This window comes from Microtus ochrogaster, chromosome 7, assembly GCF_000317375.1.
Source record: "Microtus ochrogaster isolate Prairie Vole_2 chromosome 7, MicOch1.0, whole genome shotgun sequence".
Taxonomy (NCBI): Eukaryota; Metazoa; Chordata; class Mammalia; order Rodentia; family Cricetidae; genus Microtus; species Microtus ochrogaster.
Window position 1 is genome coordinate 56,491,193 of NC_022014.1, and position 25,652 is coordinate 56,516,844.

General features: G+C 46.7%; 1 protein-coding gene across 1 annotated transcript in view; it reads left to right on the forward strand.

The window, feature by feature from the left end:
* Positions 1–25,652, forward strand: part of Slit3 (slit guidance ligand 3) — a 597,086-nt gene that overhangs the window by 1,066 nt on the left and 570,368 nt on the right. The gene's annotated exons all lie outside the window — the stretch shown is intronic.

Below are 25,652 nucleotides of genomic sequence, written 5' to 3' on the forward strand. Positions count from 1 at the left end.
CCCCCCCCAAAAAAAAAAGAAGCCGTGACCCGCTTGGAGATCAGAATGAGCCAGCTGCGGTGTGGCTGTCCTTGCAAGGAAAGTTGAGAGTGTACGTGAAGGTCTTAACTTCTGAAGAACCGGACGAGTTCTGAGTGGGTGCTCTCAACACCCTCCCTGCCTAAAGCGCAGCTTTGGAGATGCCAAGTTGCAGCCCGGGTGAATTTTTTATGGCTGGGTTATAAATGCCTCCCCAAACGGGCCGGAGAATGGAAACGCTGACAGCCCTTTAAATGAGACCTAGCGCTATAATCTTACAAACCGCACTCAGCCTCGGATCCTGGGGTTGGCAGCTAGCGGAGAGGCTCTTGGAGAGTGGGGTGGATTGACCCTCGTTTTAACCCCAATTGTGCAACCAAATATTTACTTTTCTTATGTCAGCGTTTTGGGAAGATTTATCATTTTGATCCTCAAGACCAAATTCAAAGTTTGGACTTCGGGGGTGGGCTCCGTTTAGTTCACAGTTGGGGGCTGGGTGAGGGAGCAGGGAGCCCTGGTTGAAGGGAGCTGGAGCCTAGGAGTGGGTGCGTTAGTCAGAATTCCAGCCAGTGCACTGTCCAGTTGCTCTCTTTCCAACCTGTTTTGGGGATAGGCACACGGGTCTCCCTCAGTCCTTCCTTCTTCAGGTCAAGAGAAGTGCGGAAGGAGCCGAATTCCCTGGCCACCCACCCCTTCTCACCTCACCTCCTGTCTTCCCTTTCCTCTTTGTAGCTGTCTAGGCAGAGACTTCTTAGAAACGCCTTCCTTATGTTTTCTTTTGTTTGTTGTTTTCAAAGTGCGGTGATTGTTCTGTTGCTTGAACTGTAGAATCCTGGAGGGCTGGGCCTGCTTCTTCATTAACATCAGGAAATTAGGATGAGAAGTGCAAACTAACCTGCCCAAGAAAACAGCAAATATAAGTGAGAGGAAAAAGGGCCGGAATCCAGGCTCCGCACTTTCATTCAGGTAGTAGTGAAAAATCTCATTTCAATGGTATTTTTAGGTATGTATTAACTAAGGTTCCCCTCCTCGCGTGAGTGGTACAGATGAGTTAGTGAGACGGAAGCTGTGCAAATGTTTCGTGGGTGCTTCCCCTGTGGCATTTTGTGTATACCTGGTACCGCTTTGAAGCTCCCCAGCAGTCCAATTCCCTACATAAGCAAAGCTAGTTACTCTGCCTTGTTCCATCTTGTCATGTATTCTCGGTCATGTAAGCAGTTAAGTGTTTGAATCGCTGCCTGCCAGGCTTCTAAGCCCAGGTCTTTCACCACTCGGCACTCTTTGGAACCAGTCAGTTTGGGCCAGATCTCTAGACAGACAGTGCTGGGAGGGGAGGGTCTATCTGGGCTGCGTCTCAGGATCGGACCCAGTTGCCTCTGCTTTTGGTATAGACTGCCATCGTTTTATTTTTTCTCTAGCATCAGCTCTCTTTCTTGGGGGTCATGAAACTACCTCCCATAGTCAGGATCATGTTGTCGGTTTGGGAAGATCAGGGCAGTGGGCCTCTCTCTCTTCTGGCTAGTCAGAAGTTTTCAAAAAACTAGTCCGTGTGCCACCAGTCACTTCCCCCAGAGACCCTGGTGACTTAGAACGTCTCATGTGCCCTACAGCTGGAGGCAATCGATAAAGACCTCAATGAAGGGCATTCCCACAGGTGTCCTTACTGTAGTCATGGTCACCACCAGGCATGGGCAGAAGAGGTGCCACTTTGACGTGTCTGTGGTTATCTGGCGCAGCTTTGGTCACTGGTAAGGTTTTGGCTTTAAGTGTATGGATATGACAGAGCTGCCTCTGGTGACCTCATATCTCCTCTCTAAGACGGGAGATGGCCTTTTAGAGTAAGCAGGACTGGGCCACTTCAGGTTCAAGGGCAGCTCACCAGCAACCCTTCATACCGTACATCCTGGCTCTAGGACTTGGATGCAGCCATTGCTAAGGATTTCAAATTTGTCACACACACACACATTCTCTCTCTCTCTCTCTCTCTCTCTCTCTCTCTCTCTCTCTCTCTCTCTCTCTAAATAAACATTGCTTGAAGCTTCTATAGCATTCCTGTCCCTGTCCATAAAGTCATTGGATACAGAGAAGAAACCTAAAACTTCAGCTTAAAGAATGTGGGCTAGAGTCTGAAGTGGGAACCTTTCTTGAAGACCCCTTTAAGTCCCCTGGGGGTCCTTCTGTCATGGCACACTGATTTTTATCAGCAGAGCCATTCTCCCAAATGGTGAAATTGTGTTTTAAAACAAAGAAGCAGTACTTTCCTCCAGAAAGCCTCTTGTGAAGGAGAGAGAAAGAGAGAGGGAGAGAGAGAGTTTCACCTAGTCATATGACATTAAGGATAGTCCAAGTGAGAAGGATGTAGTGGTCCCCATTTGGACTTGACTTCAGGCTAGGAATGGGGTCTGAATTGTTGATCATTAAGTCGCTATCAGAGTTGGGGGGTTGTCTGTGTTCCAAGTTCTCCCTCATAATGTCAACGCATCCCACAGAAAAGGAAACCCTCTGTCTTTTATAAACTACTGACAGTTTTCCCCCTCCTAGAGGAGGAGGTAACACCCACAAGTAAGCTAAATAAACGGAGGGGAGAATTCGGTGTCATTTATTATCCAAGCAGCAAAGACAGCGGCCCTGGGAGGAGAGGAAGTCAATGGCGGTGCTTGAGACAAAACATTTACCAGGGAGTGCGGGGTAAACAGATGTTGCCTTTGCCCTTCTGAGTACAAAAGGAACCCACAGATGTAATTCTTCTCCAACCACAGCCTCAGCCTGCATGAAAATGAACCCTCATGTGGGGCCCCTTCTCCCGGTCCTGCCCCGAGGCAGGCCTAGGCCCACCTCTCACCCACAGCTGGGTGGTGGCAATAGGAGCAAGAGTGGGGGCATCTTTGCTTCTTCCACTCGGCTCCAGAACATGCTGGAGACTGCTGTATTTAAATAAACATTTCCTGTTTGCGAAGGAGAGCTGGCCAGAGTCTGAAACGTGAGAATGTGGTAACTTAATTTTCTCCATCACTCCAGATGACAGCAAGCTTTGCCGGTGGTTGGGTCCAATAAAAACCGACACCGTGTCGTAGGCTTTCCCCCACTTGACCACAGAGGTCCAGAGGTCAAGTGGGAGACTTTCCAAGATGCTCAACAGCCAAACCCTGCATTCTGGTACTCCCAGCCCTCAGGGCCAGCTCAGAGGACCAGGGACAGTCTGTCAAGTTCTGTGGCCTCTTTGGACCAACCATGGTGATGTGGCCTTTCAGAGAGGCACAGGGCTCTCCTGGGTAGCCTATAGATTTAGGGAGGGCACCTTCCCTCCAGGGTGCCGTACCACTTTGTGGATTGCTGTACCTCTTAACAGTAGGATTCTGGTGTAGTCTTTGTGGTTTCCTTATGTAATACACAGTTCACCTGTGAGCTGCCACAATCCTCTTCTGTACCTAGGCTGGTGCCTAGCACTTAAGAAGTTTCTAACAACTATATGTTGAATAAAAAGCTCACGAACCTCAAAAACACAAGGGCAAGATGAGCTATTACAGATTTGCATTTTGATGGGAGCCCAAGGGCTACCTCCTAGTAATCTATTACATGAGATACTGCTATCTAAAATTTGAATTTCATGAACTAGAATTACTGCCTTGTAGAGTTGCCCCCCCCCCCCCGCAAGACTCTGACTGCATGATCCACTCTGAAGTCTGGTTGCCAGGCGTTGCTTAGCAACATCGCAACACTCCTACTGTGCACATGCCAGTGGAATGAGCCAGGGAGCCTGACTACTTCTGCCACAGGACTTTCTAATCAGGAACTCATCAGTGGCATCCTGAGCTCTCTGTGGTTTTTGATTGCTGCTCTTCTGGCATTAATTGATGTGTATTTGTAGGGTCATTATTAAGTTTTGTTTCTGCCAGTCCTCTGGGTTTTCTATTCTGACCCCCATTTTCACTGTTATTTTGTTTCTCTGTTGTTCTGTCTATGGTCTGAGTTCACACCCTCCATCCCCACCACACCCAGGAAAGTGAAAAGGGTGGGTGGGGACAGTGGAATCTTTTGCCTAAATTGGTGGCCAGGAAGGCAAGGATTTAGACCCTCCACACAGCGTTTTGGGCATGGGCTCTGGCAGCTTTGGACTGGAAGCTTAGGTTTGGAGTCCTGTTCTGTGGCATGCTGCTTGCCATTGCACCTCTGCCGCTGCCCTGCTGCTCTGGACTGCAGTCTCTTTAATCCCTTTTGTACCTCATTCTCACACCTGCAACACAAAGATTATAGTCACTTGGGGATGTGAACACAGCCCAAGGCAATCCGCACGCTGCGCTCTGCATGGTGCCTTCCATATTGTTCACTCATCATTGTGGCTGTGATTATTTACCCAACTGCAATTTATCCGGCTGTAAAGTATGCATAATACCCATTCCCTTTCGGAAGGATTAAGTTGATTGTGTCTAGGAAGTGCTATGCAGTACCTGGCACATAGGAGGCCTCCACAGTCTTGTAACAGTCAGGCTATGGCTGTGTCTCCTTTTGCTCATCTCAGTCTCTGTCCAGCTGGATGGCTTAAGATGCTCACTCTAAATTTTGTTCCAACACTAAGCCCTGTGGAGGCAGGCTCATTGCCTGCACATGGGCTGTGGGTTATGCCTAATACACTCTTGCTTGGTCTCCTCTCTACTTCTGTCTCTCCGTCCTTCCCCAGCAGCTGAACCCAGGTTGGCCTTTGTTCCATGCAGAAGGGATTACGGTTGAAACAGTTTTTTATCTTTTTCATTGATAAACTGCTTTGTGTTCTCTTTAAATAGAGAATGTATTTTATTTCTTTATTTAGAGGAGAGGTAGGCTAGAGCCTCATGAGGAATTCGTGGTCCAGACTTTGGGTGTTCAGTGTCCGTCCGTCTTTCTCTAAACACCCTTTTACCGGTTCCTGGTGTCTGCCTCCCATACTGCTTTTCCACGAAACAGCTGTATTTACTAGCACGTGGCACTCTCACTCTGTAAGATGGTTTTAACTGTGCTTTTTTTTCCTCTAAAGAAATGCTCAGAAAAAGAAAAACTAGGAAAGAATCTCACATCGATGATGCAAGGGAAGGGTGCATCGGTGCCCTGTGGGTGCCCTGGGCCCATTTCTAAGGCTTTCTCCTCGATCCACTGTGGAATTCTGCCTTGCTCAGGGAGAGGCTCATGGCAGGATGCTTCTTCTCCGTGTCCTACAGACCAGGACTGTCTTTTGTAACGGTTGCTGCTGGCTGCCAGGCCACCAGGAGGCTGTAAGTCTCCCCCATCGTGTGACATTTTCTGTGTTTGATACGGTGGTCCCCAGGAGGAAATTGGTCAAGGGGTGTGATTGAGAATCCTCAATAGTGAACAGATGGGAGGTGGGAAAAGCTTATAGGTAAAGATGTGAACTCCAGAGCCAGGCAAAACGAGTTCCTTGCTCGTGCTCTCTCTCCTTCTGCTCCTGATTTGGACCTTGAGATTGATCCCAAGCATTTTGAAAGAGGGTGGCTCAACCTATACAGTCAAAGAAAATCCCCAGAGGTTGAGAGCTGGGAGTGGGGGCAGGGCCTGCGCCAAAGCCGCAACACATCCAAAGGTTTATGGAAAGAAACAGAAGCCCAAGCAACTGGGGAGAGACACAACAGCAATTCGAAGTGTGAAGACACTGATGACACCCATCTTCTGGGTTGTAATGGGATTGTTATTCCTTTTTGTTGAGATAGGGTCTCAGTGTGTAGCTCTGGCTGGTCTGGAACTCATTATGTAGACCAGACTGGCCTCCAGCTCACAGAGATCCTCCTGCCTCTGCCTCCTGCATGCTGGGATTCAGTTCATAGACCACCAGGCCCTGCTTTAGAACCCCCTTTCTTTATAAGGCGCTGGGAGTACTGGGTTAACTCACACACACATCCTGGAGTAGGGCACTCACAGACACATCCTGGGATATGGACCACCCATCATGACATTCCTGACATTATTTCTGTAATTCTTGTGGACTCTACTCCTTCCTGAGAATGCTTGCTAGACGCCTGCTCTGGAAAAGTGATGATTGGCAGGGTTGCCAGGGGTTCCCTGTTCAAGTTCCCACTATGTCCTCCACCAGCATTGCACAAGGGAAAACCAACCCACGTCCCTGGCTCTCTACATCCTGTGATGAGGAACTCAGTTTTCCCTGAACTAGTCCAAGCAGGACCTTTCTCTTCACGTGGGGTCGAGCGAAGCCCACACAGACTGTCAGGCTGTCCTTACACAGAGGCAGGGGACATCCTTTGTCTGAACGACAGGTCTTCACACTTCGAATTGCTGTTGTGTCTCTCCCCAGTTGCTTGGGCTTCTGTTTCTTTCCATAAACCTTTGGATGTGTTGCGGCTTTGGCGCAGGCCCTGCCCCCACTCCCAGCTCTCAACCTCTGGGGATTTTCTTTGACTGTATAGGTTGAGCCACCCTCTTTCAAAATGCTTGGGATCAATCTCAAGGTCCAAATCAGGAACAGAAGGAGGGGGAGCACGAACAAGGAACTCAGGACTGCGAGTGGTGCACCCACACACTGAGACAATGGGGGTGTTCTGTCGGGAACTCACCAAGGCCAGCTGGCCTGGGTCTGAAAAAGCCTGGGATAAAACCGGACTCGCTGAACATGGCGGACAATGACGACTACTGAGAACTCAAGAACCATGGCAATGGGTTTTTGATCCTACTGCACGTACTGGCTTTGTGGGAGCCTAGGCAGTTTGGATGCTCACCTTACTAGACCTGGATGGAGGTGGGTGGTCCTTGGACTTCCCACAGGGCAGGGAACCCTGATTGCTCTTTGGGCTGATGAGGGAGGGGGACTTGATTCGGGGAGGGGAAGGGAAATGGGAGATGGTGGCGGGGAAGAGACAGAAATCTTTAATAAATAAATAAATAAAACAAAATGCTTGGGATCAGAAGTGGTTCTGATTTTTGAAGTTTTTCAGGTTTTAGGGTATTTGCATATATATTGAGAGAGGAGAGAGAGGGAGAAACAGAGATGGGGAGGGAGGGAGAGGGAGAGAGAGAGAGAAGACTGTCTTAGAGATGGGACTCAGATAAAACCACAAAGTACATTTGTGTCTTTTGTACGCATTGTACATGGATCTTGAAGGCCACTTGAAACAGTGCGTTTGCTCATAAAGTCTATGGTTGGAATTTTTTAGTTATGGGATTGGATCATGCCTGTACTTAGAAAGTTTTGGATTTTGGAGCATTCTGTATTTTGGATTTCAGTTTGGGGAAGACTTTTGGCATTCCGATTATTATTTGAATTGACTTCCATCGGTGGTTCTTTTGTTTGCTTTCGACAGTGTTCCCGCTGGCCTTGAATTCACAATCCTTCTGCCACCATCGTCAGAATTGCGGGATTCCAAGCAGGAGCCACCATGCCCCATTCTGCCAATGCATTTGAGTTTGTGGGAGTGTATGTGTATGTATATGTGCCCATAGTGCTTGTGGAGGCCAGGAGTGGATAGCAGTTCCTTCCAGAGGGTGCTTTTCTTTTTTGATGAAGCAGGATCTCGTACTGAACCTGTAGCTCACTTACGGGGCTGTATTGGCTGGCCACCAAACCCCAAGGTTTCTCTTGTGTCCTCCTTCCCTGCAGGCTGGGGTCACAGGCACACACTGCCACAATGGACTTTTTATGTGAGTGCTGGGGACCTGAACTCAGATCCTTTTATTTGCAGAGAACCCAGCAGTCCCCCAGTTTTTAGTGCAGTTAAGCCCTGGATGGCTTATTTTGATTGGGCTTATTGCTGCCTCCTTAATAGCTCCCCAGCCTTCCCTGATGCTTTCTTACTATTAGCTGCCTAGATTTGAGTAGCCATCCCCCAACCCTTGCTTTTCACCACGTAGCTCAAGGTAGACTAAAACTCAAAATCCTCCTGCCTCCGCTTCCCAAGTGCTGGGACCATAGGCAGGCATTTTCATGTTCAGCCTTTCAGTTAGTTTTTAGATATCTAAGAGCAACACTGTGCATTATCCTAATTAAATTCTGGCAAATGATTTCATTTCATTAGGTTTTTCAGGAACAAAATTTCTATTTTGAGCTACTCTTTTGCAGATCAGCCACTTGGGTTACCCTCTCCTCGCCTACTCTTTTCGGAAATTTCAGTAAGCATGCCTATGGGTCTGACTTGTCTTTAGAGTCAGCGGACACATTAGTTTCTGCAAGCCTCTTAACGGATTGATTCTATGTGCTTGTAAGTTCAGGTGCCCTTGGAGTCCAGAAGAGGGCACCTGATCCGCTGGAGCTAGATTTGGGAGTGATTATAAGCCATTTTATGTGAATGTTGGGAATCAAACCCACGTCCTCTCTACAAGAGCAGTGTGTGTGCTCTTAATCTTCGAGCCCACTCTCCGGCCCTTTGGAAAGTGTCTAGGTTGTAGGATCACATGCATGGCCTGTTCTTTCTGTCTAAGGTGGATAAAAACACTGAGGTCTGCATGGCGTGGTAGCCTGCACTTTTAATTCCAGCACTTTGAGGCAGGAGAATTGTGAGTTCAAGGCCAGCCTCAGAAATCTAACAAGTTCAAAACCAGTCTTTCTTACAAAGTAAGTTCCAGACCAGTTTGGCCTTCACAAGACCCTGCCTCAAAACAAAAACAAAAACCAACCAAACAAAAACACAGTAAAAACAAAAACCCTACCCCCATTAAAATTGAGGTTTTATTACCCTAAAATAATTTCTAACTAATGCTTTATTGATTTGCTGATTTTTCTCTAAATTTGTGAAGTAGACTTATTGTCACTGTGACCTAGTACCCGAGGAGTTTGACTTTAGGAGGTAAGATTAACTTGGCTCCTGGTCTCAGAGGACTCAGAACTTCATGCAGGGAAGGCATAGTGGAGCCTCTTACGTCGTGGTGGACAGCAAGCAGAGAGAGGTGATACAGGAAGGGCCAGAGGAAGATACAGCTCCAGTGATTTTCTTTCAGCTGGGTACCACCTATTAAAGCTTCTAGAATCTGTCAAAATAGTGCCACATACCAACTAGGAACCAGCTTTCCAGTAGGTATTACTTTTAGCAAAGTCATATATAAGAGCCGTAGCTCTCCTGGTTTCTCAAGAGACTGTCTGCCATGACTTTATCCTTATCCTCCTTTTTTTAGACTGGTACCAGAACCCCTACAAGCATGGGACGTGAGGGGTGTATGCATGTACGCACTTACACGTGCATGCCCATGGGCATCTGTGCTGGCTTCTCCTGGTAAATATGTTGGCCTGAGGACTCAATCCCTTTTACCAATAGCAAAGCTCAGTTTGCTTCAGCTTTTTAAACACAGCGATTTCACTGTTCAGTCTTGCCTGCCCTTTGACATGGGGACGTTCACCTGTGTAGTTCTTAGGATAGATAGGATGGAGGAGAGATCAAGAACTCAGTAAGTGACAATAGACACCCTCAGAACAAGAGCTGCCATTGAGCCCTGGCCTCGCACTTGACTTGCATGAACTAACTTACCATTCTAATAATTACCCCAGGGATGAAGAGGTACTCCCCCACTTCACAGATGAGAATATGTTTGGGAGCAATATCCCCAGTTACGATCAAGAGAGGTGTGCTGGTCAGGGACTGCAGGGTAACCAGTGGCCATGCTGTTTCTTCCCCAACCCTGAAAGTTCCCTGTATTTCTTTACTTGCTTTTGAAAAAAATAACTCAGAGGAAGGCAATGAGGAGGTAGCAGAGGAGGAGGAGGAAGAAGGGAGGAGGTGGCAATGGTGGCAACAACAGTATCAGACTTGACTCACTGAACACGTTTTGATGCATGATATGTATGACTTGGAAGTCTTGTGGGAAAGAGCCATCATGTGTAGTTTCGGGAAGAATGCGACATTTGAATCACAGCTTGAAAGATAAATAGGGTTTCCTTGCGTAGAAAGGGAGAGTGGTACAGAGTCACAGAGGTTCCCAGTTGATGGCCTGAGCCCACTTCAGAATGTGTGGGTTCTTCCTGGGTTTTTTTTTCCTATGTATTGGGGATCTTAGCCTAGAAGCTATCAATCAAATCTTAGGAAAGATATCAATATAGTATTTGTCAATACAACTATAAAATCCCCAGAGAGTGAGGAAGACAGTTTAAGACTATAAAAAAAAGTTTGGATTCCATTTTTCCGTCGCTGTAGCATAGAGATGAGGCCAGTGATATATAGAGAAAAGATATGAATTTAGCTCATGGCTCTAGAAACTCAAAGTTAAAAAAGCACACTTCTGGCTACGGTGAGGGCCCAGTAGGCTGGGTCACACTGTGGTCAGTGACAGTATGATTACGGATGTGTGTAAAAGGGAGTGACCACATGGCGAAGCCAGAAAGCAAACCACGGAGTGATCACGATTGCTTTCTTATGAAAGTTCATTTTCATGGGAACTAACGAGATTCCATGAGAGCTACATTAATCTCCTTCAAAGACAGTACCCTGAGACCTAACTGACACGTACTGTGACCCACCACCTTAAAAAGTCTATCCCATCCCAGCCCATTCCATCCCAGTATTACCATGCTCTGAAATGAACTTCTGACCCAGGAACCTTTGGAGAATGTACTCAAACTTATCTGCATGACAGCAGAGACATAAAACTCCAAGAAGAGTCTGAAGAACCTTGTTGACTTTTGTTTTCATGCTCAATTATGTATTCAGATTTTAGCAGAGTTTGTATTTCTTCCTAATTACATTTGCCACTTCCTTTTAAAAAAAATTGCATTTATTTATTTATTTGTGTGTGTGTGTGTGTGTGTGTGTGTGTGTGTGTGTGTGTGTGTGTGTGTGTGTGAAGAAACTTGGGGGAGTCAGTTCTCTCCTTACAGTGTGTGGATTCCGAGAATTGAACTTGGGTTTCTGAACCAGGCAGCCAGGGTCTTTACCCACTGATCTGTCTCGCTAGCCTGCTACTTACCTTCTTCTGGCTGTGTTTCCTGGGCTGCCTGTTGATAGCAGATCCCGCCAGAACAGCATGGACGTGAGGCACCTCTTGGCTGGAATAGAAAGTGATTTCGTCTGTGTAAGCCTCGTCCCTGTTTATGCAGGCTCAGGCTCCTCGTCTCTCATCTGAAACATCATCCCGGGTTGCTGACTCTTGGTTCATCCTGCACTTTGGCAGCAGTGTGTCTTATGGGTCCTGAAAGTCTGCCAACACGTTTAACCACCCACTTTGTCTCCCATTAAAACTTTTCAGCTTCTGAGCTCCCGTCGGCTACCAGATGTATCTACTCCATGCTCCCCTGACCTCTAGAATGAGTGTATGCCTTTACTGTGTCTAGGGCATGGAGGTCAGGCCAGATGGGCATGGCATGGTCTATGTCTTGACCATAAAGGCTTCCCTGACCCACTCCTGGTCCTGCCTGAATCTTGGCTTAAGCTTGGCTTCCTGCCTTTGATTCCCCCCCCCCCCACACACACACATTGCTCCCTACTTGTGGTAGCTTTTGGACTGCTGCCTCTGGAGATCCAGGTCCTGAGAATAGGTTTCGGGAGCATCTTTGTGATTTTAGCCTTCGCTAGAGTCTGAAGGTTTGCAGTGAACTCATGGCTTTGTTCTGGAAAGAACCTCACACTTCATCTTCCTAGCTATCTGCAGGCCTTGATCATGCCACAGCCGTGGGTAAGGGTGCTGCAGAGCTGAGCTCTGTAAGTGATGCATTATTAGGATATTTTCCTGAGCCCCCTCACTCTAAGCAGGGAATGGAGCAGAATAATCTGTCATTGAGAATCATGTCAGTGATGGTTTCTGTGGAGAGCTGTCCTCGGAAGATTTATTGGAAAAGTTTCTAGACTATCTAATACTCTGATTACGTGTGTGTGTGTGTGTTCCTCTTCTGCCCATTTCTGTGATATGGGTAGAAACCATTCCACATAGAGGTTTTTTCTGAGTGATGCTAATGAGAAACTAGCAGGGAGTACCGTTTAGATGTAACACTAAGTCAGTAGAAAGATCTAGATCGGATTGCAGTTTGCTTCGATATCTACCTGCAGATGCACCTTTCTGCATCTCTGTCACCTCATCTGTCGCTTGAGGAATGGTAGGGAGAGGGCTTATCTGATGGAGCCAACGTAAGGTCTCAATGAGACCAGATTGCTGCAGAAGTCCCTTCCATTCAGTCCTGTGCATTGAACCAGGGCATCCTGGTATCTGGAGGGTGATGGGGTCTACTTTAGAAGCTTTGCTCTTTAGGTGAGGAAACTCAGAAAACTTAAAAACCTTCCTTGGAGTCCCCAGTGTCTTCCAACTCAGTTCCAGATTCTTTTCCACTTAATCAAAGACATCTTTTACAAATGCAAATAGTCTCGCTCCCACAGCAACTCCCCTGCATGAGTGTGGAGAACTCTCAGCCTTAACCTGTGATATCTAAGTGGCGGTGTTCAAGATGATGGGATCAGACAGGTTCTTCTCACCCCCATTACCAGATGCCTGACATTGGTGCATAGTTCCAGAGAGTTCCGTTTATCTTGGTATTTCTGATCTTGTGCTGAGGAAGAACATGGTAATAAGAACATGTCAGAGAGGAGGCTGTTCGTCTGATTATGAACAGGAAGAGAGGAAGGCACCAGGGATGATATTCCCTGTGCAGACTGGACCTTAGTGACCTACTTCCTTCATCCCAGCTGAGACTCACCTCCTGAAGTTTCCAGACCCTACCAGAATAGCAATGCTAGCTGCAGCCAAAGCCCTAAGTTACAAACCCTTTGTGGAACACTTCATACTGAAACAGTGATGAACACGAAGGGTAAAGCCAGGTGAAGGGTGATCTATATGGCTCCTATCAAAATGCCTAAAGTAACTGAACCATTCTCTCAGGGCACTTTAAAATAGTAGGAAAATAAGGCTCCATGCTAGTTTAGGTGGGTGAACCGGGATGGGAGAGGTACAGGATCATTGAAGGATGTTGCAGTAAGTCTTCCAGAATCACTGGTGAACACAGCAAGTCCCACTAGTCTCTGTTAGTATATATGAGATGTAGAGAACCCCACGCATTATTTTTAAAAAAGTACGAGTGGAATTAAAATAGGGTTATGGGGAAAATATTAAATCTGAAAACAATCCTACCCAGTAAAGTACCGAAGATCGTCTCTGTGGTTAGTTGGCAAACAGTGCAGATGTTGTAATTTAAAAAACACAGCGAAGAGAAGTCACACCCTGCAACAAGGCCCACATAGGAGGCTATTGGAAAAGGAGAGAAAAGGGGCAGAGAAGGGGGCAGAGATGGGTCCTTGGGGACAGGAGTGGCCGAAGAAAAAAGAGATGGGGAGGGAAAGGGTGGAAGAGATGGGAGGTGGCAACGCCCACCTTTAAAAAGGGAACATACCAAGTGTGCACGGGGGTGCTCTTAGTGGCTGCAGCTGAGGATGGCTCCTGTCAGGACCCCAAGGGCAGGCCAGTACAGATGCCTGAATACTAACGGCAGGTTGTGCATTTTATTAGCACGAACTGCATAGAACACTGACCTTATTTGAGAGGTATTTCCATAAACACTGACACACAGTGTAATCCCATTTGAGGTCGTGAGCAGATACAGCCGCCTTCCCCACATGGAGCTAAACCACTGGACACTGTTTCAAGGTGACGCCCCCCCCCCCCCCTTTACGTGATTTCTCCTAAGCAATGGGACATTTTCCTGGGGAGGGCAGGAGAGTGGGCTTTGGACTGGAATGGGTTCTTTGGACAGGTTGGTTAGGAGCTAGATAGACTACGGGGAAAAGCAGGGCATAAGGGAAACAGGAGCTGAGAACCTGCATGAAGACAGTTTCTTTATGGAGTCCCTCCTTGAGCACTAGGCTTGTGTCCGAGGGCAGGTCTCATGAGTGCTTACCAGTCCTTTAAGGATAAAAGATTGACCAGGTGTGGCTACACAGGCCTGAGTCCCAGCACTTGGGAGACTGGGGCAGGGCAACCTTGAGTTCCAGGCTAGTCTGGGCCACATAGTGAGGCCCTGTCTCTAAATAAGTAAATAAATCCCAGTTTTTGTTTTCACAAAGCGGGATGGATGAATCCTGGTTTGCAGTAACTGTGAGCAATGTCCACTCCTTTCCTCCTGCTTGAAGCTGGCACTTTTCCCCATCTGATACCAGGTTATGAGCTCTGAATTTCTGACAGAGAACTGGGTTCTATTCCTCCAGTACCTCTTTCCTTCCCCGAAATGGGAGATTTTCAAGCTTTGGGAGACTCTTAGGATCATCTGGTCTACCTTCTCCCTATCAAACTCAATCCACCTCAAAGGATAAATGTCTTCGGGAGATAACAGAAGCACACCAGGGCTATTACTGGAATCTGCCAGCACAAGGCAATTCCCTGTTTCCGTGTCAATATTTGGTCCTTAAACAAGATCACCCAGAACCACAAGAAATCTCTTGCAGTCTGGGAAACCGAGGAGACAGTGGAAGAACCACATCTATTCCAGAGAATAGGAACCGGTCCATAACCAGTGGAAGAAGCCCCCGTGGAAATGTGGGATTGTTATACAGTATGGCTATCAGCATCAAAGCTCTGGCTGGCTCAGGTTCAAGAAGGGGAAGATCCTAGATGAGGAAAAGGTCAAGGAAGACGATGGTGGAAATAAGGCCAGGAGCAGGAATCCAAACTGGGAAGGGCAGTTGCTCCGTGGACGCGCTTACTCATCCCAGCCCCTCTAAGCCCAGCTCATTACTTCCACCACAAGACAGTGACCAGTCTGCAATGGTTAGGCTGAGGCATGCATTTTTATCCTTTCTGAAAATTTCACCAAGCTTCTCCCTGCCCTGTGCCCTTCTAGTATATTCTAGGCATGCTGCAAAGAGCTAAGTCTCTTCGGGGTTCTTTCCCAACTGGAGCTGATTGGAGTCACATTTAGACAGGAAGCCCTCTCCCTGTCTGTAAAACAAGAAACATCTTCCAAGGAGACCGTGCTACAGTTTCCATTGTGTGTTTCTAAAGAACCAAGAGGTCCCATTGCAAACTAAGATTTCACAAGCAGAGCAGGGCTGGGTAGCGCCTCCTGCCAAATGTGACTGTGTGTAGTGGTGTGTAGGGAAAGCAGCTTTGTCAAGAGGAGGGAGGGCTGAGGGAGGTGGATCTGCACAGTTTTTAGCAGCAGCAGAATGGTGGAGTCGAAGGAATGCTTGCCTGGGAACCTGGAGACCTATCCGTGCCTCTGACACATGGTGTGACCTTGGATGAGTCCCTTCACCTCTCCGGGCCTCAGTTTCCTCTTCTTCAGAAGTGATGAGAGAGGTAGGCTGGATGTACTCCAGAGATTCCTCCAGCCCTATGCATCTTTGCATCCGAGGGCTGGGAGTTGGGATTTAGCTCTGTGCCAATAGCCAATGGACCCCTGGGACTTTCTAGAGGCAAGAGAGAGAGGCCAGGACAGCTGCTTCAGGGAGTGGCTGGTCCTTGATTAAGGCTCAAATAATTTGCTCAGCTCCACAGTAAGCCTTCTGAAATTAAGAAAGAAAACGATGTTTAGTTTCAAAAATAGCAGTCGATGTTGCTTTAAACTGATTGGCTAGGGGTTTTGTAGGTTTTTATACAAAGGCATCATTTTTCCTCCTCTGTGGCATAGCGGCTCCGAGTCCCGATGCTGGAGTTAGTGTGACCCTCATCTGAATGCTCTCACTAGCTAAACATTTTTGAGCCTGCTCTTTACCAGTGATCCGCTCCACTGTGTTGTTAGAAGTCCAGATGAGATAGCCCATATCCATCTTAGCGGACAGGGCTGACCTTAAATAGCCAGTTAAGAAACCGGCCTCCTTGAGATTGAGCACATGAACAGTAACCATTTTATTGTGCTCTGCGAGCCTCAGTGGAGATGGCTCATCTGTGAGCTCTGCTTCCAGCTCGAGGTTCTGGAATGGCTGGGGGACGCTTGGAAGGTGATACTCAATTCCCCTGAGCCTCAGTTTCCTCATCTTTAAAGGGACAAGAAGGGTAGAATGGTGCTGACCATTGGAAACTCGGGTCTGCTCCTCAACTGGGATGACCGAGGCTGGACTCCAGCTAAGGACCAGAGTGCCCTGAGTTTCCAGCACAACATGGCATGATGTCTTTAGGGCAAGCTCATTTCTTACCTAGTGGTATCCCAAGAAGGGAAGTACAACTCAGACACTCACCTGAGGACATCATTTCAGATTCAGGCTTCCACGGCTCCTAGAATTCAGGGATTTCTGTTATGGTTGTTTGGCCACAGGAACTAGTCTAGATTCATGGGCAGGGCCAGGAGATTCCTTCTCTCCAAGGAAGAAATCATAGCATGTATGTTTAAAAACCTTTCCATCCATATATTAATACTCATTACTGGTACTGTTTGTTCTGTGGAACCCATCTCTTAACTAGATTATAAGTTTCTTGGGGGCAGGAAATATGCATTTTTCTGTAGGATGCTTGTGAAAATAGATCAAAGCTAATACCTGCTTTAAAAAAAAAATCAAATTAACTTACACGGGCAGCAAGTATGGTAGAAAAGACCTCAGGCTTTAGAGGCGAAGCAATCAGAATTCAGAATGTGCCCTTCAGCAAATTACCTGTTTTTCTCCTCAAAACAAATAAATAATGAATGAATACGGTCATGCCTACTGGAAGACTTAGGGCTGACATATGGAAAATGCATAGCCGGTATTCTAACAATTGGTTGCTGAATCTGTGGCATCATGGCATGTGCACAAGTGTTCAAGTTCATGTCAACCTAGATCCAAGTCTCATCACTTCTGTGTGGCTAGAGACAGACCCTTTCATCTCTTAGGGTGACAGATTCTCATCGGTAACGTAGATCTCTTAGGAATCCAGGTCATCCCTGACATATACTCAGGACTTAATGCATATAGCCTATACATTGAATAACTGGGCAACTCGTTTGTGTATTGATTTGTCCACAGAATGCATGCAACGGGCAACCAATGCCACTAACTTCCAATAGTCTCATTGGTCAAGTCCCTGGATACTGGGGACTGTGGATGCCTGGACCTGGGATGATGTCCTCACAGGATGTTAAACTAGTCCTTTAGAGAGGAGCGCAGGGTCCTGGTTAAGCTTTCAAATACAGTACTCTATTGTAACATATCTGTGACTGAATTTTAATGGTTCTAGGTGCCACTTGTCTCCATAGGATGCCTGGTCCCTGCCAGTTGTACCACCTTTTTCTCAGATAGCCTTATGTCTACTTCTCAAACATTCCTGTGCCTTACAACTATGTCACTGCAAGGAAACATGGAACACGTGACTTGTTGTGTCTGATTTGTGTGTGTGTGTGTGTGTGTATGTGTGTGTGTTTTCCACCCTGCATTGTATTTGGCAAAGTATATAATTCTGCCTGCTAATGGACCAAGTTAGGAAACTGGGTTTAATTTTGCTGGATAGTTCCTGGTACCTGTGTTCATTTCATTTTAAAGACAGACTCTCTACATATTTCTGGCTGCCTTGGAACTCTCTGTGTAGAATGGGCTGACCTTGAATTCACAGAGCTCCACCTGCCTCTCCTTCCAGGGTGGCGCACTGGGATGAAAAGCATAGGCTACTGTGCCAGGCAGGGTCATGGACTTCTCTTTAGGAAAGATTGCCCATGAACTTCCTACGTCTTTTAGTCCATCTCTCAGGAGCTCCAATCTTGCCTTTTTTCTTTCTTTCTTTCAGTCTAGATAATCTGATTTTTTTTAAACATGAAAATGAACTTGACTTTAGAAAAAAAATGCACAAAGCAACATTTTCCAAATGATTTCGAGGTCATTCAGTGCAACCTTGCATGTGTTCTGTTTCTGCAGAGTAAGCTTCTTTCCCACCTGGCTTAGGTGATAAGGACAACTGGATTTTGCTGGGATTTTTTTTTCTCTGTCTCTTCCTGCTTTTATAAGTCATTGCATCTCCTAGGAGCAGTCAACATGTGCTGAGTTTTGGCTATCCAGGCTCCATCCATTCACTTTCCCTGGTGGCAGCCTTTCCAGTATCAGTTGAAACCTCATCCTTTACACTCACTGGGTACCATGTCGTGGCTCTGTGATGCGACATCTTCTTCTCTCCTTATCTAAGACTTAGCTCTTGACCCATGCCAGGGTTGATTGAAAGCTTCTTTCCAGGAACTGGAATCTTGACCAATGGGACAGAAAGACTGAAGACAGTGGCTGTCCATTTCATGTTTGCACTTGCAGAAGGATAGGGTGTGTCTGCCTTCTTGTTTCCAGACCTGTTCTTAAGATTCCCAGGAAGTCCACAGATCTCTGGTAGCCTTCAAGAGAATTCCCCTTTCTCAGGCTCACAGAACTGTGACCAGATAACCCTACATCAGAGAGGGGGCCACGGTTAAACTATTCCTGTGTGGTAGTGACATAATTCTCTGTGGGCTTTGGACAGGGCCAGACCTCCCTTCTAACCACAGGCTTGTGGTTCACCAGCTGGTTGCCCTTAGACAAGTTCATTTTTCTCTGTGGATGTCACATCATATTAAATAACAGCAATGAGTCTTGAAGCCTGACTCTTAGGCTTGCCAGTCTTTGGAATCACCTAGGGATATTTAAAATGACCTAACGCCTGGGCTCCATCCCCTGAGATCTCGATTTAATGATTTTGGGGTGCATTTGGGGTGTTGGTTTTGTAAGGTGCATAGGTATTTCTGGTGAGTGGCAGTGTTTGAGAAAATTGAGGTAGAGAAATTCTTCAAATTATAGGGAAGAACAAATGGATAAGTTAAATGCTACATGTAAGATAAGGATTGACAAGAGTCACCCTGCTTTCCTTAGTAAGGTCAACACAACTCATTGCTTTTGCTTCTGACACTGTTTCTTTGTTTGGGGGTATTCATAGCGATGTATGACAGCCAATCTACAATGTAACCTCGCTTATTTATCCCATTGGAGGTGAAGGGCAATCGTGAATGTAGCCAGAATCATAGAACATACAAAAATGTGATTACTTTCACATCCATGGAGGAAAAAACTAGGGCGAGTTCAACAATGCTTTGTGAGAACATTCTATGGAGTAACCGCTTTAATGGATAGACAAAATTGATTTATAATTACCATGGCAACAGCAAAATGGAATGATGTCTTTCTGAGGGATGTGGGCCAGGACTGAGGCGGATTCTGTTCCACTTTGGCCCTGCAGCTTGCTGGGTGACCTTGGCCCCTTCCAGCAGGTCATCTCTGGAGTCCTTGGTTTCCAATCTGTGAAGTCTTCAATTGAGTCTTCAAGGAAATGCACTGATATGGCGGTAGTTCAGACAGTGAGGAGAAGATGCTGTAGGAGACAGAGTGAAAGCAGGACCTTAAGCCTGATACAGGGGTGAATTACAGATGCCGTTTGCCCACCGGCTAGCTTCCCCATAGTCTAGGAAACCTGTGTTGTCTTCTGTCTTCATAAAACCCTTTGAGTAAACAGGGTTGTGGCATGGAAAGCTCCCATCCAGCCCAGTGCTCCTTTCCCGCAGTCCTGTCGACAGGTCGAGTTTGCTTTTGTTGCTATTGTTGGATGGGGCTGCTCTGCTTATTATAAATTATTTACCAATGTTCAAGACTTTTACCTATTATCTCCCAATAAAACTCTTTGTGACAAGAAGAAAGCATCTCCAGACGATGTCAGGTGTCCCCTCCCGTTAAAAAACCCTGCCGAGCTCCCCAGCCACGAAGCATGCTTGCTTTAGTCAAGCAGCTCCAGTGTTTGTGGGTGCACAGTAGTTAAAATCTGCCGTGTCCCCAGAGGCTCTTCCAGCTGTTTCCGGCTCTCAGACAGCTGCTAGGAATCGCCATGTCCAGTGTCACACATGGGGGTTCTGTGCATGCACAACTGGTATTATTACCAGTGTCACTCATGGTAATAATAAGCACATTGGCTGCTGTTTATTGAGTGTTTACTATGTGCTATGCACATGGCTGAGTGTTTTCTATATTCCATTGTCTCCATTAATTAACAATATCAACAGAGTTTGCAGATTGGTGGCTGGTAGGGTAGATCCAGGTCTTCAGTATGATGTATTTGATTCACAGAATGTGTGTGATGTGATGTGTGTGTGTGTGTGTGTGTGTGTGTGTGTGTGTGTGCATGTATGTATGTATGTGTATGTGTATGTATGGATGCTGGAGGCCTACTTTAGGTGTTATTCCTCAGGGGATGAGATAAGGTCTCACTGAAACCTGGGACATACCCACTAGGTTAGGTTGACTGCCCAGTGAGCTCCAAGTATCCTGTTCCCACCTCCTCAGGCCCGGGATTACAAGGGTATGCCTCTGTGACCAGTGTTTTTGGTGTCAGTCATGACTGGGAATCCCATTCAGCACCAAGTGCTTGTGTGGCAAGCACTGTCTTGAGTGATCTGTTTCCTCGGCCCCTCACAGGATTGTTCTAATGTTAAGGTTTTATCAGCATTTTCAGAGTGGGTATAATACATATATACATATAATACATATATAAATCTATTTCTAGTGTCTTTTTAAAAGTTTGACAAGTCTGACAACAGACAGCCTGTTTGGTTCATGCAGCCACCGACTAGCTTTTAGATGAGGCATAGGTCCATTTTACCTCATCCCTATGGCAACACACAGTTCTGGTGTGTGTCAGCTGCCATTTAACACCCTGCTGATCATTTTTTAAAAAGCTATCTTGATCTATTAGTCTCATGGGTTAGCTCCTTTTGGCTGCTGTATTGCTCCTTACATACCACTGTGTGCGGTAAGTTACTGTTCTTGTTTTAAAAATGGGGAAATTGGGCTCAGTAAAAGCAACACTCTTGCCCAGAATCAAATAGCGAAACTTCAATTGTCAAAGCGATTGCAAAGCAAAGATCCTTGCTGCTCCTCCTTAATAACCCTGCCTGGCAGCGAGCGCTCAGAGGATGCTCGGCAAGCATGTTCCTACACCTGGGAAACCTTGGCCGCATCGTCTGCATCTTAGTGTTTCTTTGGAGAACCAACTCCCACTGTCCCTTTTGCTCACCAGGAAGCACATGTGGCCAGGCTATGAAGAGTGTCTTTTGACTATAGTTCCCCAGGCTGTGTTTTTCTGTGTCTGTACCACTTTTGGGCTGTGTCCAAGGGCTGCTCACACACTCCTACGTAGCCGAGGGGCCAGCTGGTGTGTGTGTGTGTGTGTGTGTGTGTGTGTGTGTGTGTGTGTGGTTCTGCCTGAGACGAGGCTGCTTGCCTGTGGGGAGGATGTGATTGCTTTAGGAAATTAAGTGGGAGTGATTAATTAGGAAATGTACTGAGGACTCTGGCAAGAAATAGAAGCTGGAAAAAATGGACCCCTAAATACAGACTCCTTCTGGCCACGTGGTTGAGGAGACTGTGCTCTGAGGGAGTAAAAACATTTCATCCTGCTGCTTCTGAAGCTGTTGCTGCAGCATCACCTTGCATGGGGATGCTGGGAGGGACCCCAAGACCAGATGGTCCAACCTCTCTTTGCTCTGAGTGGACTTGAAGGCATGGGAAGCCCTGAGGAGGGTGAGCAGGAAAGAATAGGTAGATTATAGAAAACAGTAGGACTTGGGACTTAGAAGAACTGGGTCTAGATCCTGGAAACTTTCCTGCTTGTGTGTACCAGACCAGTCTGTCAGGCTTCTTCCTGCCCAGTGACGTGGTCTCAAAGAGGGGATGAGCAAAAGCGCTGCCGAGTAGTGTGTGTGCTAGGCCGTGTTCTAGAACTTCATTTGTGTTCTCTAATCCCTGCGACCATCCCATGAGGTTGGTACGATTACTAGCTCATTTTGGAGAAGAGAAACAAAGGCTTTTGGAGGACACACTATTTATGTAATACTCCAACTCCGCTAAGTGGCCAAAGCCACGCTTCACATGAAGGATGACTCAGGCGTCCCATGTTCTTAACCTCTAAGTGTCCTGCCTCTGAAACATAGTACATAGCTTACAGATAACATTAATAATCAGCATGAAAAAGGACACATATTATAATTTATATATAATTGGTTCAATATAAAGAAACTGATGTTAGGATTTGTAAGACTGAACTCTGAGGAGCTGGCCTTTTTGTTCCCAAGAAAGGTCAGCGGGGCAGTGGTGGCCCATTCTTTTAAAATCCCAGCACTCGAGGGCAGAAGCAGGCAGGTCTCTGAGTTCAAGACCAGCCTGGTCTACAGCGTGAGTTCCAGGACAGTCAGAGCTGTTTCACAGAGAAACCCTGTCTCCAAAACAAAACAAAACAAAAAGGGTAGATGTCATAATTTCATAGAAGTTATTGTCTTACAAGTCGTTTGCTCATCTGTGATCTGAAGTTCCAATCCCTGAGCTGTCCCCAAATCTTAAACATGTTGAGAGCCAATGTGATGCCTCAAGTGGAAAATCCCATAACAGTCCCAATGGTATGAGTTGTAGTCAAAATGTGGGTGCATAGGACACAGTGTGTTTTGGTCAGCGTTTCTATTGAGGTGACGAAACACCACGACAGAAGCAACTTGAGAAAAGGGTTTAATTGGCTTACATTTCCACATCACTGTTCATCCTTGAAGGAAGTCAGGACAGGAATGCAGACAGACCTGGAGGTAGGAGCCGATGCAGAGGCCCTGGAGGGGTGCTGCTTGCTGGCTTCTTCTTCATGGCTTGCTCAACCTGCCTTCTTATAGAACCCAGGGCCTTCAGCCCAGGGATGACCCTACCCACAATGGGCTGGATCCCCCCCTCCCATCTGTCATTAGTTAAGGAAATGCCTTACTGACTTGCCTCCAACCTCATCTTTTGCAGGCATTTTCTTAATTGAGGTTCCCTCCTCTCACTTGACTTCAACTTGTGTCAAGTGGACATGAGACTGCCCAGCACACTATATGGAAAATGACGGACAGGTTGTGTGTATGAAGTGCATGTGAAGCAGGAACGACCATCCTGTTTAAAACCTGTCGTTAGTATGTATAACATGGAACCATTCTAAGATGTGGGGGTGAGGGCTCCCCTATGATCCCTAAAACACAGAGGTCACAGAAAGTTTCCGAGATTGTTTCTTCCTCCATAACACTGCCCCATCCCTTTGCTGTTATTCCATGACCAGGAGACAGAACATGTATGTTGGGGGTGGGGCAGGACTCCTCAATAACCTGGTTCTACTGTTGATATTGACCCCAGCCCCCTACACACCTGTGAGTCCTGCCACGTGAAACTCCACCTTACCTTGCCCCGGCATGGCTTCGCATTTGAGAGTCTCCGTGTCCAATTAATCTTTCAGTTACATACAGGTGAAATACGGGCCTGGGAGCTCTTTTTTATTCTGTGAGACTTTGGTAATTTTAATATGCTGTAGTCTAGTTTCCTATTGGGCTCAGTTGAACGCTTCTGCCTTCATCCACGTACATAAGAATTACGGTGCTGCCAGCATGGAATTCTTTTTGACCCTGGCCTCGTAGCTCACGCCTGTGGCATTCTCCCAGGGGTTCTAGCAGGGCAGCCCCTCGTTCCGCTCGCTGAATTTTTGGCTTGTTTGCTTACCTCCTTTTTGGAAACTCTTTTCAAGCACAGTGCCATCATGGATTGTCGTGCATTGGAAGCTCTCTTGGGTGCTTGGGGTATGGGTTCTAGGGCTTTGCAGGAGACCACGGGGGTTCCTGAAACTATTATCCTTCAAACCTCTGGTCAGAATAAGGTTGGAGAGGCTAGTGGTCCAAAAAGAAGAAGAAACAGGCTCGTTCCCTCATGGGAGACCCTAGAGGTGCCACTAGATGCATAGTCTCCATCTCTTCAGCTGGCCTGGAAGACTAGTAGGAAGTCTAAGCAATGAGTCTGCTCATCCTGGAGCCCTTGCTCCTTCCCAGAGAGCTGGTGTTGTGAGCAATGAGCCAGAGGAGGGCTTCGGTTTGGGCCTGTGCGTCAACACTGGAGTTCATAGTAACGGTGAGAGATAACTTTTAGGGAGAGCTTACGTTGTGCCAGGCACCACGCTAAGTGCTTTCAGTGTTCCATTTTACTGCGCACGGGGCTTGGCTTGGATCCGACCTGAGGCGCAGGGGGATAAATGGGACACATACCTGGCATACAGCTGTGACTGAGGGCAGCCCATTCAGCCCACTGCTTTGGTTTTGTAACCATGCCTCTGTAGCTTATAGTCTTCTTAATTCTCCTGATGCTTAAGCAGCAGGTTTCATCGACTCTTGGGTATAAAAATGATGCCGATAAACAGCGCCAGTGGTCCCTGCATGGAAACCTCGATACCTGCCATTTAGTGTCTGCCTGCATCTTGCTAACAGAGCTGGGCTTTCTGGTGCAGGTCTCAAATCCTATCAGTAAAGGAGTGAGGAGAAGCTGAGCAGGAATCAGACTTAAGAAAGGATTGTAATTATTTAAGCAGGAGAGCCCATTCATACACTCACTTGTTCATTTGTCGGACAAATGTCTATACAGTGTGCCTGTGTGCACCCGTGATGCCGTGGGACCATGGTAAAGCAGTGTGACCTCGCCACTTTGCTTGCAGAGAATCACCTCCCCACACCTACTATCGTGGTTGTAATAACAGCGAGGCAAAGCAAAGCCAAACAAAGAGCACACTCGAGAAAGCTTAGGAAGGACGTGGAGAGCTGATACTCGTTTCCATTGCGGGTAGGAACGCCAAATGATAGCTCCTCGAAAACTTAAACATGGGATTACCATGTGACTCATCAGTGCCGTTCGAAATAGATACCCCAAAGATTTAAAAGTGGGGTCTCAAAATAGACAACTGTGGACCAGTGTTCACCTCAGCGTTCTTCGCAATAGCTCAAGGAGGAGGCAGCTCAAGTGTCTATCGACAGAGGAGCAGTGAGCAGAATGTGTGTTTATGCACAGTGGGAGCTGATTCGTCCTCCACAACCAGTGGAGTTCTGATACACACCGCAGTGTGAATGGACCTTGAAAGCATCACGCACACAAAAGAGCAAAGTCCATGTAACTATATGAAACACCCATAGCAGGCGAGTTTGTAGGCAGCAAGAGCATTAGAAGATGTCAGGGGCTGGTGGGTAAAGGTGATGGTGGTAAAGGCGGATGGCTCTGAGGATAAAGGTGCTTGCTGCCAACACCGATGACCTGAGTTCTGTCCATGCCCTGACCTTGGTCCTTGGAACTCAGAGGGTGGAGGGGAAGAAGTAACTCCCATAAGTTGTCCTGACCTCTGTACATGTGCAGTGGGGCGTGCATACCATGAACTCACATTCACTAAATTAAAAAAGTTTCAGGAGCTGGGAGGGGTTGGAGAACAGGTGCCTAATGGGGCGGCAAACTGTCTGGGGATAGAGATGGTGATAGCCTCACGATGTCGAGAACATCCTTAATGTCTCTAGATAGTGCACTTAAAAATAGGTAAATGTTTAATTATATTAAAAGTTTAAAAATTAAACTAAAAATGTTTAACATAATAAAAAACCTATCACTTCTTGATTGTCTAAAATCAAATTTACAGGCACAGTAAATATAACCATTATCATTATAATGGCAAAAATCATGTTCCATACACTTTACCACATTAAAAAACAAATCTCATCACAGAGTGATATATGGTAGAAAGCCTACTTCGTACAGAAGGAATAGAAACCCCTTTCTTGCTCAGCATAGCACCCAGGCCTTCTGCCGAGCACAGGGCTTGGCCTAGAGTACAGACATATTTCTTTTTCTGCAGAGCCAAACTGGGAACACAATAATTCTATTTGTAGTTGAAAATGGCAGTGAGGCTGTTGAGTGTAAATTTTACTACCATGGCAACCGTGGAACACAAAGATGATAAAA